We start from the raw sequence: 12,942 nt of genomic DNA, 5'->3' as shown, positions 1-12,942 counted from the left end.
TAGAAGTAATAATGACTTTTCATTGACTGAGTTCAATTTATTAGAAATATTTGAGTTAAGAAATGCCTTGGATTTGTGAGCCATTAACGTTGTGGTTAGGTTGCGGTAACGTTGCAGTAACGTTGTGGTTAAGTTGCAGTAACGTTGTGGTGAGGTTGCAGTAACGTTGTGGTTAGGTTGCAGTAACGTTGTGGTGAGGTTGCAGTAACGTTGTAGGAGAACAAAATATAAATTCAAACAATGATAACACATGTATCTGCCAGTAAGTTTCTAGTAACACTGTGTGTGTGTGTGTGTGTGTGTTTGAGTGTGCGTATTTCCCTGTTTGTGTGTGTGTTTGCGTGTGCGTATTTCCGTGTGTGTGTAAGGCAGTAATCCTGAAATATGGAGACTGTGCTGGGGGCGAATGATCCTATAGCACTATTCTGCACACACACTTAATCTGCCAGAAAACCACACAGCTAAAATGCCAACCTGTCACTGTTATTGTAGAGTGCTCCCTCAATCCCCTCTCCCTCTCCTCCCTCCCTCCCTCCCTCCCTCAATCCCCTCTCCCTTCCTTCCTCTTCTCCCTCTCCCTTCATCTCCTCCCTTCATCTTCTCCTCCCTCCCTCAATCTCCTCTCCCTTCCTTCCTCTCCTCCCTCTCCTTTCATCTCCTCCCTCTCCCTTCATCTCCTCCCTCCCTCTTCTCCTCCCTCCTTCATTCAGCATTATCTTTCACTTCCTCTCATTTGCCAACCTACTCTCTCCACCTCTCCTCCCCTGCCTTCCTTCAATCCCCTCCTTTACCTCTAAACTATCTTCCTAAAGGACGTTTTTTTCCTATCTGACCACACAGATACACCAGAGAGTATGAGATCTCTCTCCTCCCTCCTTCCTCTTCTCCTCCCTCCCTCCCTCCCTCCCTCCCTCCCTCCCTCCCTCCCTCCCTCCGCTTCTCCTCTTCTCTTCCCCTCCCTCCCTCCCTCCCTCCCTCCCTCCCTCCCTCCCTCCCTCCCTCCGCTTCTCCTCTTCTCTTCCCCTCCCTCCCTCCCTCCCTCCCTCCCTCCCTCCCTCCCTCCCTCCCTCCTCTTCTCCTTGTTTTGTTTCCACCTCTCTCAGCCCTTGAGGAAAGAATTCCATACATTTAATAAGAAAACAACTGCCGTTTTGTTGCTTGGCGCTGATCTGACTACACTGTTACTACCAGATATAAACCAGGCCTGACTACACTGTTACTACCAGATATAAACCTGATCTGACTACACTGTTACTACCAGATATAAACCAGGTCTGACTACACTGTTACTACCAGATATAAACTAGGCCTGACTACACTGTTACTACCAGATATAAACCAGGTCTGACTACACTGTTACTACCAGATATAAACCAGGTCTGACTACACTGTTACTACCAGATATAAACCAGGCCTGACTACAGTGTTACTACCAGATATAAACCTGATCTGACTACACTGTTACTACCAGATATAAACCAGGTCTGACTACACTGTTACTACCAGATATAAACCAGGCCTGACTACACTGTTACTACCAGATATAAACCAGGTCTGACTACACTGTTACTACCAGATATAAACCAGGTCTGACTACACTGTTACTACCAGATATAAACCAGGTCTGACTACACTGTTACTACCAGATATACACCAGGTCTGACTACACTGTTACTACCAGATATAAACCAGGCCTGACTACACTGTTACTACCAGATATAAACCAGGTCTGACTACACTGTTACTACCAGATATAAACCAGGTCTGACTACACTGTTACTACCAGATATAAACCAGGTCTGACTACACTGTTACTACCAGATATAAACCAGGCCTGACTACACTGTTACTACCAGATATAAACCTGATCTGACTACACTGTTACTACCAGATATAAACCAGGTCTGACTACACTGTTACTACCAGATATAAACCAGGTCTGACTACACTGTTACTACCAGATATAAACACATTAAGATTTTCTCTCACTTTTTGTGTGTGTGTGTGTGTTTGAGTGTCTGTGTCTGTGTTTGTGTGTGTGTGTGTGGTGTGTGTGTGTGTGTGTGTGTGTGTGTGTGTGTGTGTGTGTGTGTGTGTGTGTGTGTGTGTGTGTGTGTGTGTGTGTGTGTGTGTGTGTGTGTGTGTGTGTCTGTGTGTGTGTGTGTGTGTGTGTGTGTGTGTCTCAGCACGTCCCATCTCAGTGAAACAAATCAGGTCTTTGGAGAGGAGAGAGAAAAACCTGCACGCTCGGTGGAGATAGCAGAGGTGGGAAGGAGACACTGGGCCCTGCTCCCTGTGTGTTTGGCTGGGCCCTGCTCCCTGTGTGTTTGGCTGGGCCCTGCTCCCTGTGTGTTTGGCTGGGCCCTGCTCCCTGTGTGTTTGGCTGGGCCCTGCTCCCTGTGTGTTTGGCTGGGCCCTGCTCCCTGTGTGTTGGCTGGGCCCTGCTCCCTGTGTGTTGGCTGGGCCCTGCTCCCTGTGTGTTTGGCTGGGCCTTGCTCCCTGTGTGTTTGGCTGGGCCCTGCTCCCTGTGTGTTTGTCTGGGCCCTGCTCCCTGTGTGTTTGGCTGGGCCCTGCTCCCTGTGTGTTTGGCTGGGCCCTGCTCCCTGTGTGTTTGTCTGGGCCCTGCTCCCTGTGTGTTTGGCTGGGCCCTGCTCCCTGTGTGTTTGTCTGGGCCCTGCTCCCTGTGTGTTTGGCTGGGCCCTGCTCCCTGTGTGTTTGGCTGGGCCCTGCTCCCTGTGTGTTTGGCTGGGCCCTGCTCCCTGTGTGTTTGGCTGGGCCCTGCTCCCTGTGTGTTTGGCTGGGCCCTGCTCCCTGTGTGTTTGTCTGGGCCCTGCTCCCTGTGTGTTTGGCTAGGCCCTGCTCCCTGTGTGTTTGGCTGGGCCCTGCTCCCTGTGTGTTTGGCTGGGCCCTGCTCCCTGTGTGTTTGTCTGGGCCCTGCTCCCTGTGTGTTTGGCTGGGCCCTGCTCCCTGTGTGTTTGTCTGGGCCCTGCTCCATGTGTGTTTGTCTGGGCCCTGCTCCCTGTGTGTTTGGCTGGGCCCTGCTCCCTGTGTGTTTGGCTGGGCCCTGCTCCCTGTGTGTTTGGCTGGGCCCTGCTCCCTGTGTGTTTGGCTGGGGCCCTGCTCCCTGTGTGTTTAGTCTGGGCCCTGCCTCCCTGTGTGTTTGGCTGGGCCCTGCTCCCTGTGTGTTTGTCTGGGCCCTGCTCCATGTGTGTTTGGCTGGGCCCTGCTCCCTGTGTGTTTGTCTGGGCCCTGCTCCCTGTGTGTTTGGGCTGGGCCCTGCTCCCTGTGTGTTTGGCTGGGCCCTGCTCCCTGTGTGTTTGGCTGGGCCCTGCTCCCTGTGTGTTTGGCTGGGCCCTGCTCCCTGTGTGTTTGTCTGGGCCCTGCTCCCTGTGTGTTTGGCTGGGCCCTGCTCCCTGTGTGTTTGTCTGGGCCCTGCTCCCTGTGTGTTTGGCTGGGCCCTGCTCCCTGTGTGTGTTGGCTGGGGCCCTGCTCCCTGTGTGTTTGGCTGGGCCCTGCTCCCTGTGTGTTTGGCTGGGCCCTGCTCCCTGTGTGTTTTGTCTGGGCCCTGCTCCCTGTGTGTTTGGCTGGGCCCTGTGTTCCCGCTCCAACTCCTTTACTGCGCAGGGTGAAAGAAGGGAATAGGAAACAGGGTTAAACAGGGTTAAAATCAAACTGCAGTAACCTATGTGTATATTTTAACAGCTACCCTAATGGATATTACCAGTTACTTCAGGACTGATATAGTTACCATAATACAAAGTGTGGTGTTTGTGTGTGTGTGTGTGTGTGTGTGTGTGTGTGTGTGTGTGTGTGTGTGTGGTGTTTGTGTGTGTGTGTGTGTGTGTGTGTGTGTGTGTGTGTGTGTGTGTGTGTGTGTGTGTGTGTGTTCATCATAGCTCTTGATGTTTTTTTGCGACTGTTCTTGAAGAAACTTTCAAAGTTCTTGACATTTTCCAGATTGACTGACCTTCATGTCTTAAAGTAATGATGGAATGATGGTCGTTTCTCTTTGCTTATTTGAGCTGTTCTTGCCTTAATATGGACTTGGTATTTTACCAAATAGGGCTATATTCTGTATACCACCCCGACCTTTTCACAACACAATTGATTGGCTCAAACAAAATTAAGAAGGAATTAAATTCCCCAAATTAACTTTTAACAAAGCACACTTGTTAATTGAAATGCATTCCAGGTGACTAACCTAATGAAGCTGGTTGAGAGAATGCCAAGAGTGTGCAAAGCTGTCATCAAGGCAAAAGGGTGGCTACTTTGAAGAATCTCAAATATATTTTGATTTGTTTAACACTTTGTTGGTTACTACATGATTCCATATGTGTTATTTCATAATTTTGATGTCTTCACTATTATTCTACAATGTAGAAAATAGTAAAAAATAAAGAAAAACCCTGGAATGAGTAGGTGATCTATAACTTTTGACCGGTAGTGTAGTTATTTTTGGCCACCCATGACTGTAAAGGTATTTCCTGTTCATGTTAAGTTCACTGCAACTTCAATAATTTTGCACATTTACATAGTTTTAAATAAAAATGAATAACGTTATTATTTAAATATTCTATCAAAGTGGTAACTCTCCCTACATAGGCACTTTGAGGAAATCATACTCTAATGTAAGCCTCGTTAAAGCTACATGTCACCGCTCAACTTTAACATGTGATGACAGTACAACAGAGTTGATGAGCAGGAATAATATGTCCTCTCACAGATTCACCAAGAAGGAAGCCATTACTGAGCCACGCCTCCTGTATTCTGATCTGTCCTGTTGGGTCATAGTTCAATAACCCAGCATCAATAACCGAATAACCCAATTAATTCACATTTTAGTCATTTATCAGACGCTCTTATCCAGAGCAACTTACAGTAGTGAATGCATACATTTAATACATTTTATTTCAGTTTTTTCCGTACTGGTCCCCCGTGGGAATCGAACCCACAACCCTGGCGTTGCAAACACCACGCTCTACCAACTGAGCCACACGGGACCAACTGGCTGGGTCAAAACTAACCCAACCTGTGTTCTGTCCAATATTTACCCAAACGGGGTTGTTTTTAACCCAGCATGGTGTACTAATGTGGCATCATATTATGGGAAGAAACATGAGCACGATGTGATGTAGTGGGAGGAGACAACACTGATGTAGTGGGAGGAGACAACAGGGAGAGAGGTAAGGAGACGATGAGAGAGGGAGAGAGGTAAGGAGGTGAGAGAGGGAGGGAAAGGGTGAGAGAGGGAGAGAGGTAGGGAGAAGGTGAGAGAGGGAGAGAGGTAAGGAGACGATGAGAGAGGGAGAGAGGTAAGGAGGTGAGAGAGGGAGGGAAAGGGTGAGAGAGGGAGAGAGGTAGGGAGAAGGTGAGAGAGGGAGAGAGGCAAGGAGACGATGAGAGAGGGAGAGAGGTAAGGAGGTGAGAGAGGGAGGGAAAGGGTGAGAGAGGGAGAGAGGTAGGGAGAAGGTGAGAGAGGGAGAGAGGTAAGGAGACGATGAGAGAGGGAGAGAGGTAAGGAGGTGAGAGAGGGAGGGAAAGGGTGAGAGAGGGAGAGAGGTAGGGAGAAGGTGAGAGAGGGAGAGAGGTAAGGAGACGATGAGAGAGGGAGAGAGGTAAGGAGGTGAGAGAGGGAGGGAAAGGGTGAGAGAGGGAGAGAGGTAGGGAGAAGGTGAGAGAGGGAGAGAGGTAAGGAGACGATGAGAGAGGGAGAGAGGTAAGGAGGTGAGAGAGGGAGAGAGGGAGGGAAAGGGTGAGAGAGGGAGAAAGGGAGGGGAAGGGTGAGAGAGAGAGTAAGAGAGGTGGGGAAAGAGAGAGAGAGAGTGAGAGAGGTAGGTAGAGGGTAAGAGAGAGATGGACAAAGAGAGAGGGAGTACGAGAACAAGAAGGTACAGATATGTGGAGAGAGAGAGAGATAAATATACAGAGAAAGGGAGAGAGAGAGAGAGAGAGAGAGAGAGAGAGAGATATCGAGGGAGATGAAAGCAGAAGGAGAAGAACAAGGTGATAATGGTGATAATAAGGGAGAGCTCTTCAGGGGGTTACAGTGCCGGCGTTCCCCAGGAGGAGTCTACCATCTTGGGCAACAGCGTTAGTTCCACCTGGGTACCATGGTTCCTTTAACAACGCCTAGCGAGAACATTTGATTGAATAATGTAATTACGATAAACACCTCCTTTTTATTTATTTTTTGTTAATGTTTTTTTGGTAAAAGTTTTTGTGTTTAGTTTATTACAGTCTACGGGCATCTACTTTCCATCTGAAATATAGTATTGATCCATAAAAGATCTGCTGACTCATCATGTGAGCTAAGAGCTTTTCAGTTGTTTTCAGAAATTGATTTGAAATAGAAATTCAAGACTTGAAGGGATAGCTACACACACGCACACGCACACACACACACACGCGCGCACATGCGCACACGCCGACACCGACACACGCGCACACACGCACACACGCGCACACGCGCACACACGCACACACAGACACACACACACGCGTGCACACGCGCACACGCGCACACACGCACACACGCGCACACGCGCACACACGCACACACGCACACAGACACACCCGCGCACACACGCACACACACACACACACACACACACACCCATACGGAAGGGAGGAATGACAGTCTGTTGTATTGACATGGATCGATGTGAGGTCCAGAGGACAGAGCTCCTTCCATCAGCAGCAGGAGAGGAGAGATTAAAACAGACAGAGAAGAGAGATTATAACAGAGAAGAGGAGAGATTATAACAGAGAAGAGGAGAGATTATAACAGAGAAGAGGAGAGATTATAACAGAGAAGAGGAGAGATTATAACAGACAGAGAAGAGGAGAGATTATAACAGACAGAGAAGTGGAGAGATTATAACAGACAGAGAGGAGAGATTATAACAGACAGAGAAGAGGAGAGATTATAACAGACAGAGAGGAGAGATTATAACAGACAGAGAAGAGGAGAGATTAACACAGACAGAGAAGAGGAGAGATTATAACAGACAGAGAAGAGGAGAGATTATAACCAGACAGAGAAGAGGAGAGATTATAACAGGCAGAGAAGAGGAGAGATTAGGATAAAGTAATCCTTCTAACCCCCCCCCCCCCCCTAAAGATTTAGATGCACTATTGTAAAGTGGTTGTTCCACTGGATATCATAAGGTGAATCCACCAATTTGTAAATCGCTCTGGATAAGAGCGTCTGCTAAATGACTTAAATGTAATGTAAATGTAAAAATGTAATTATAACAGACAGAGAAGAGGAGAGATTATAACAGACAGAGAAGAGGAGAGATTATAACAGGCAGAGAAGAGGAGAGATTATAACAGACAGAGAAGAGGATAGATTATAACAGACAGAGAAGAGGAGAGATTATAACAGGCAGAGAAGAGGATAGATTATAACAGACAGAGAAGAGGAGAGATTATAACAGACAGAGAAGAGGAGAGATTATAACAGGCAGAGAAGAGGATAGATTATAACAGACAGAGAAGAGGAGAGATTATAACAGGCAGAGAAGAGGAGAGATTATAACAGACAGAGAAGAGGATAGATTATAACAGACAGAGAAGAGGAGAGATTATAACAGACAGAGAAGAGAGATTATAACAGACAGAGAAGAGGAGAGATTAACACAGACAGAGAAGAGGAGAGATTATAACAGACAGAGAAGAGGAGAGATTATAACCAGACAGAGAAGAGGAGAGATTATAACAGACAGAGAAGAGGAGAGATTATAACAGGCAGAGAAGAGGAGAGATTATAACAGACAGAGAAGAGGAGAGATTATAACAGACAGAGAAGAGGAGAGATTATAACAGACAGAGAAGAGGAGAGAGAACAACAGAATGAAAAGAGGAGTCTGGTTGCTCTTCATTACACACCACGGACAAACAAATATTATTTACATCAACAACATAGGAGTCAATACAAAACATATTGTATGACCTTGGTGGTCTATAGCAGCTTCCCACCAGAATGGGCTTTAGGTGAGGCAGATGAACCTGTAGCCATATTACTTCAACAGTATTTAACATGAGATCCTCTCTAAACGTTACAGGAATGTTGTTCTGAATATAAACAGCAACACCTCCACCTTTGGCATTTCTGTATTTTCTGTAAATGTTATAACCATGTCTTGCTACCACTGTATCATCAAATGTATTATCTAAGTGAGTTTCAGAGATAGTCAGAATATGAATGCCATCTGTTACTAGCAAATTATTGATTTCATGAACCTTGTTTCTTAAGCTTCATATGTTAACGTGGGATATTTTTAACACTTTTCTGTGATACCTGATTGTTTTTCTTGCTTTACTGGGAAGCTTAGCAGAAGTAGATATTCTCATGTTATTTATGTTAGTGCAGGGTGAGCTGCACACAGTGGACTTCCTACTAGGGCACAGCACCTCAGTGCTAACAGTATAACTGGGTCATAGGATCATGATTACTGCATACAAATACTGTAGGATCAACAGAGGTATTCAGGGCAGTTAGAGGGACATAAATTAGATTACTTACATGGTGTCTTCCAGCGCCCCTGGTGTAATGTACATGTGCTGAAGCATTATGACAACTCAGCGACACAACGGTAGGGATTAGCTGAGCAGGGCTTGGATCATTGATAAGTCATTGTCTCAACGCAGCCTTATAGTGCTGTGAACGGATCCAGGAACACAAATGATTTGAGTGGATGCCATCCTCCTTTGTTTCCAGAAGGTATCAAAATGGTCAATACATGTTACACCCACAGAGCTACAATAGTCTCGTAGCCAGTTATGGAGGGATAAAAGTCGGCCGAACTTTTCAATGTCCCGATTTAGGGAGGGCAGAGGGCCAGATATCATGGGGTGTTTGTTGGTGTCAAGTAGAGACCCGGCCAGTTCTTTAAAAACCCATCTTCGGCTGTTCTGAACTGCCCTTCATAATGTCATTGAATCCCACATGAACTATGATAGACGAAATACTCCTGCATAGCACAACGTTTTTTGGTCCAGGGACTGAGACGTTTCTCACCGTTGAACTACCCAGTACAACGGCCGGTAGAATGGAATTGAGAATTCCGCCCATTCCCACCCCTCACACAATTCGTTGAGCTTTTCACGGGTCCACGAGAAGCAGGATAGCATATCCTCGTGTAACGGCTGTCGTAGGAGAGAGAGGACCAAGGCGCAGCGGGGTTGCGTGCTCATCATTATAATTTATTAAATAAACATGAACACGGAAAACAAGAAAACAAAGGACGACAGACCGACAGTTTCACAGGCTACAACAATAACAGCAGTGCGAAATACAACTACCCACAATTAACAACCCCAAACACATACCTATATATAGGACTCTCAATCAGAGGAAAATAGAAACACCTGCCTCCAATTGAGAGTCCACACCCAAACCTAAACATAGAAAACTAAACTAGACAGAACGTAGAAAATACAACCTAGAACATACCCAACACCCAGAACTAACAAATCACACACCCTAAACACAACCAACCACCTCGAACCAACCAAAACAAATACCCTCTGCTACGCCCTGACCAAACTACAATACAAATAATACCTAAACTGGTCAGGATGTGACACCTCGTGGCTCCCGGAGATAGGTCCAGACCTCCCACAGCAGGCAGCGCCCCGTCAGATCCAGAGAGAGGGAAAGGAGCCGAACTCCACGATGAAGCCGCTGCCGGATTCAGCACCGCCGTCGCAGACACTGGCCGTCCCAGCGATGAAGGCGCAGGTAGATCAGGAACCAGTGCAGAGAAACTATTCCTTATGTCAATCTGCTCTGAACCTCTCGCATTTCACTCCCGTCTGCTTAGCGGCACGGGAGTGACTGCGGTTTTCATGACTTGTGACATGGGACCAGCGCTGATTGGAACAGTCTACTTGCTGTTCTCAGGCAACTTCACTACAGGATGGAGGATGAGAACAGATGGAGATGACTTCCTTGACAGACAAGATCCAGGTAGCACAGACCATTCAGATCGGGACAGATGACAAGGTGGGGAAACACCCATTAGGCCCGACCGGCATCCAGCCATAGGAGTTGAAAACGAAAAAAGTACCCCCCCCCATAAGTTTGAGCAGAATTTAGATTTGTTTGCTAAGCATAGCCACCTCATTCCTGTAGTCCCCCGCGTTGGAACTCCGGATTGCCAATGTCGTCCCCGGACAAGAGCGTAATAAACACAGCTTCTACAGAGCTGGAAACGTTCGTTAGCTCAATTACAACCTAGCTAGTTGGTAGCAGGTGTTGACACAGGTATCCGAGTTCTTGAGTTCCTGATTTCTTTTTTTGTTTTGCCATCGAGTCGGCTATACTGATCACAATTTTCGAATCACACTCTGGAAATAAGCCCTTTTCTTTAGCTTGTGCTATTGCGAGTGTTGTATGATTTCGGTAGTCTGACTCGTTGTGTTTGGGCGCATTGTGTTCTATCAGCATGTCTGTGATTCATCGCTCTGAGTACCTAGTCTAGTGGCATGTCTGTGATTCATCGCTCTGAGTACCTAGTCTATCAGCATGTCTGTGATTCATCGCTCTGAGTACCTAGTCTATCAGCATGTCTGTGATTCATCGCTCTGAGTACCTAGTCTATCAGCATGTCTGTGATTCATCGCTCTGAGTACCTAGTCTAGTGGCATGTCTGTGATTCATCGCTCTGAGTACCTAGTCTAGTGGCATGTCTGTGATTCATCGCTCTGAGTACCTAGTCTAGTGGCATGTCTGTGATCCATCGCTCTGAGTACCTAGTCTATCAGCATGTCTGTGATTCATCGCTCTGAGTACCTAGTCTAGTGGCATGTCTGTGATTCATCGCTCTGAGTACCTGGTCTAGTGGCATGTCTGTGATTCATCGCTCTGAGTACCTAGTCTAGTGGCATGTCTGTGATTCATCGCTCTGAGTACCTAGTCTATCAGCATGTCTGTGATTCATCGCTCTGAGTACCTGGCTAGTGGCATGTCTGTGATTCATCGCTCTGAGTACCTAGTCTAGTGGCATGTCTGTGATTCATCACTCAGAGTACCTAGTCTATCAGCATGTCTGTGATTCATCGCTCTGAGTACCTAGTCTATCAGCATGTCTGTGATTCATCGCTCTGAGTACCTAGTCTATCAGCATGTCTGTGATTCATCGCTCTGAGTACCTAGTCTATCAACATGTCTGTGATTCATCGCTCTGAGTACCTAGTCTAGTGGCATGTCTGTGATTCATCGCTCTGAGTACCTAGTCTAGTGGCATGTCTGTGATTCATCGCTCTGAGTACTTGGTCTAGTAGCATGTCTGTGATTCATCGCTCTGAGTACCTAGTCTATCAGCATGTCTGTGATTCATCGCTCTGAGTACCTGGCTAGTGGCATGTCTGTGATTCATCGCTCTGAGTACCTAGTCTAGTGGCATGTCTGTGATTCATCGCTCTGAGTACCTGGTCTAGTGGCATGTCTGTGATTCATCGCTCTGAGTACTTGGTCTAGTGGCATGTCTGTGATTCATCGCTCTGAGTACGTGGTCTAGTGGCATGTCTGTGATTCATCGCTCTGAGTACCTGGTCTAGTGGCATGTCTGTGATTCATCGCTCTGAGTACGTGGTCTAGTGGCATGTCTGTGATTCATCGCTCTGAGTACTTGGTCTAGTGGCATGTCTGTGATTCATCGCTCTGAGTACCTGGTCTAGTGGCATGTCTGTGATTCATCGCTCTGAGTACCTAGTCTAGTGGCATGTCTGTGATTCATCGCTCTGAGTACCTGGTCTAGTGGCATGTCTGTGATTCATCGCTCTGAGTACCTAGTCTAGTGGCATGTCTGTGATTCATCGCTCTGAGTACCTGGTCTAGTGGCATGTCTGTGATTCATCGCTCTGAGTACGTGGTCTAGTGGCATGTCTGTGATTCATCGCTCTGAGTACCTGGTCTAGTGGCATGTCTGTGATTAAAGGTTCCCATTAAAGGCTCCCATTAAAGGTTTTTGGTGATCCAAAGACATAATACAGTACTGTGTTCTATAGGGTGGAATTACAGTGCCATAACAAAATACAACAATTTTTCCACAATACACCATAATTTACAATATTCTGTAGTAAAACATTTCAGAGTTTTTTACTATATAAATTACAGTGCAAATCATAAGCTATTCCACAAAGCGCTGTATCCAGTCTTTTGTCGGACAGTTTCCCCACAGAGCCACAGAGACCCAGCAACAGAGAGCTAGAGACAGAGACAGAGAGACAGGGGGAGAGAGACAGAGACAGAGAGAGAGACAGAGAGAGACAGACAGGGGGAGAGACAGAGACAGAGAGAGAGACAGAGACAGTGAGAGAGACAGAGAGAGAGAGAGAGACAGGGGGAGAGAGACAGAGACATAGAGAGAGACAGAGAGAGACAGACAGGGGGAGAGACAGAGACAGAGAGAGAGACAGAGAGAGAGAGAGAGACGGGGGGAGAGACAGAGAGAGAGACAGAGAGACAGAGAGAGAGACAGAGAGAGAGACAGAGAGAGAGAGAGAGAGGGAGACAGAGAGAGACAGAGAGAGAAAGTGTGTGTGTGAGAGAGAGACTGCATGCAGAATTCTGTGAAAAATATCTTCTGTGTACAGCGTAAAACCGAAAACAATGCATGCAGAGCAGAATTAGGCTGATACCCGCTAATTAGCAAAATTCTGAAAAAAGAGGCGTTAAATTCTACAACCACCTAAAAGGAAGAGATTCACCAACAATTCCATAACAAACATATTAGAGACACATATTTCCCTCAGATTACACAGATCCACAAAGAATTTGACCAAAATGTATGACATTCTGAGAAAACATCACTAACATTACACACAGTCTATACAGGTAAATATCTGTTAGCTAGCAAGCCAGCCATCTTACATCAGCTAACGTTAGCTAGCTAACAGCAAACTTTAACTTGGTCTTTTGTTTAGACATGAAAC

General features: G+C 46.6%; 1 protein-coding gene and 1 non-coding gene across 2 annotated transcripts in view; one reads left to right on the top strand and one right to left on the bottom strand.

Moving 5' to 3' along the window:
- The window catches only part of LOC106604040 (cell adhesion molecule 2), a 654,407-nt gene that overhangs the window by 293,000 nt on the left and 348,465 nt on the right, over positions 1–12,942 (top strand). The gene's annotated exons all lie outside the window — the stretch shown is intronic.
- On the bottom strand, positions 4,927–5,002 carry trnaa-ugc (transfer RNA alanine (anticodon UGC)). The gene has a single exon. It is a non-coding gene; the product is annotated as a tRNA-Ala (tRNA).

Source organism: Salmo salar, chromosome 04 (genome assembly GCF_965601325.2).
Source record: "Salmo salar chromosome 04, fSalSal1, whole genome shotgun sequence".
NCBI classification, from domain to species: domain Eukaryota; kingdom Metazoa; phylum Chordata; class Actinopteri; order Salmoniformes; family Salmonidae; genus Salmo; species Salmo salar.
Note: the sequence above shows the minus strand (reverse complement) of the source record. Positions and strands in the feature narration are given on the sequence as shown.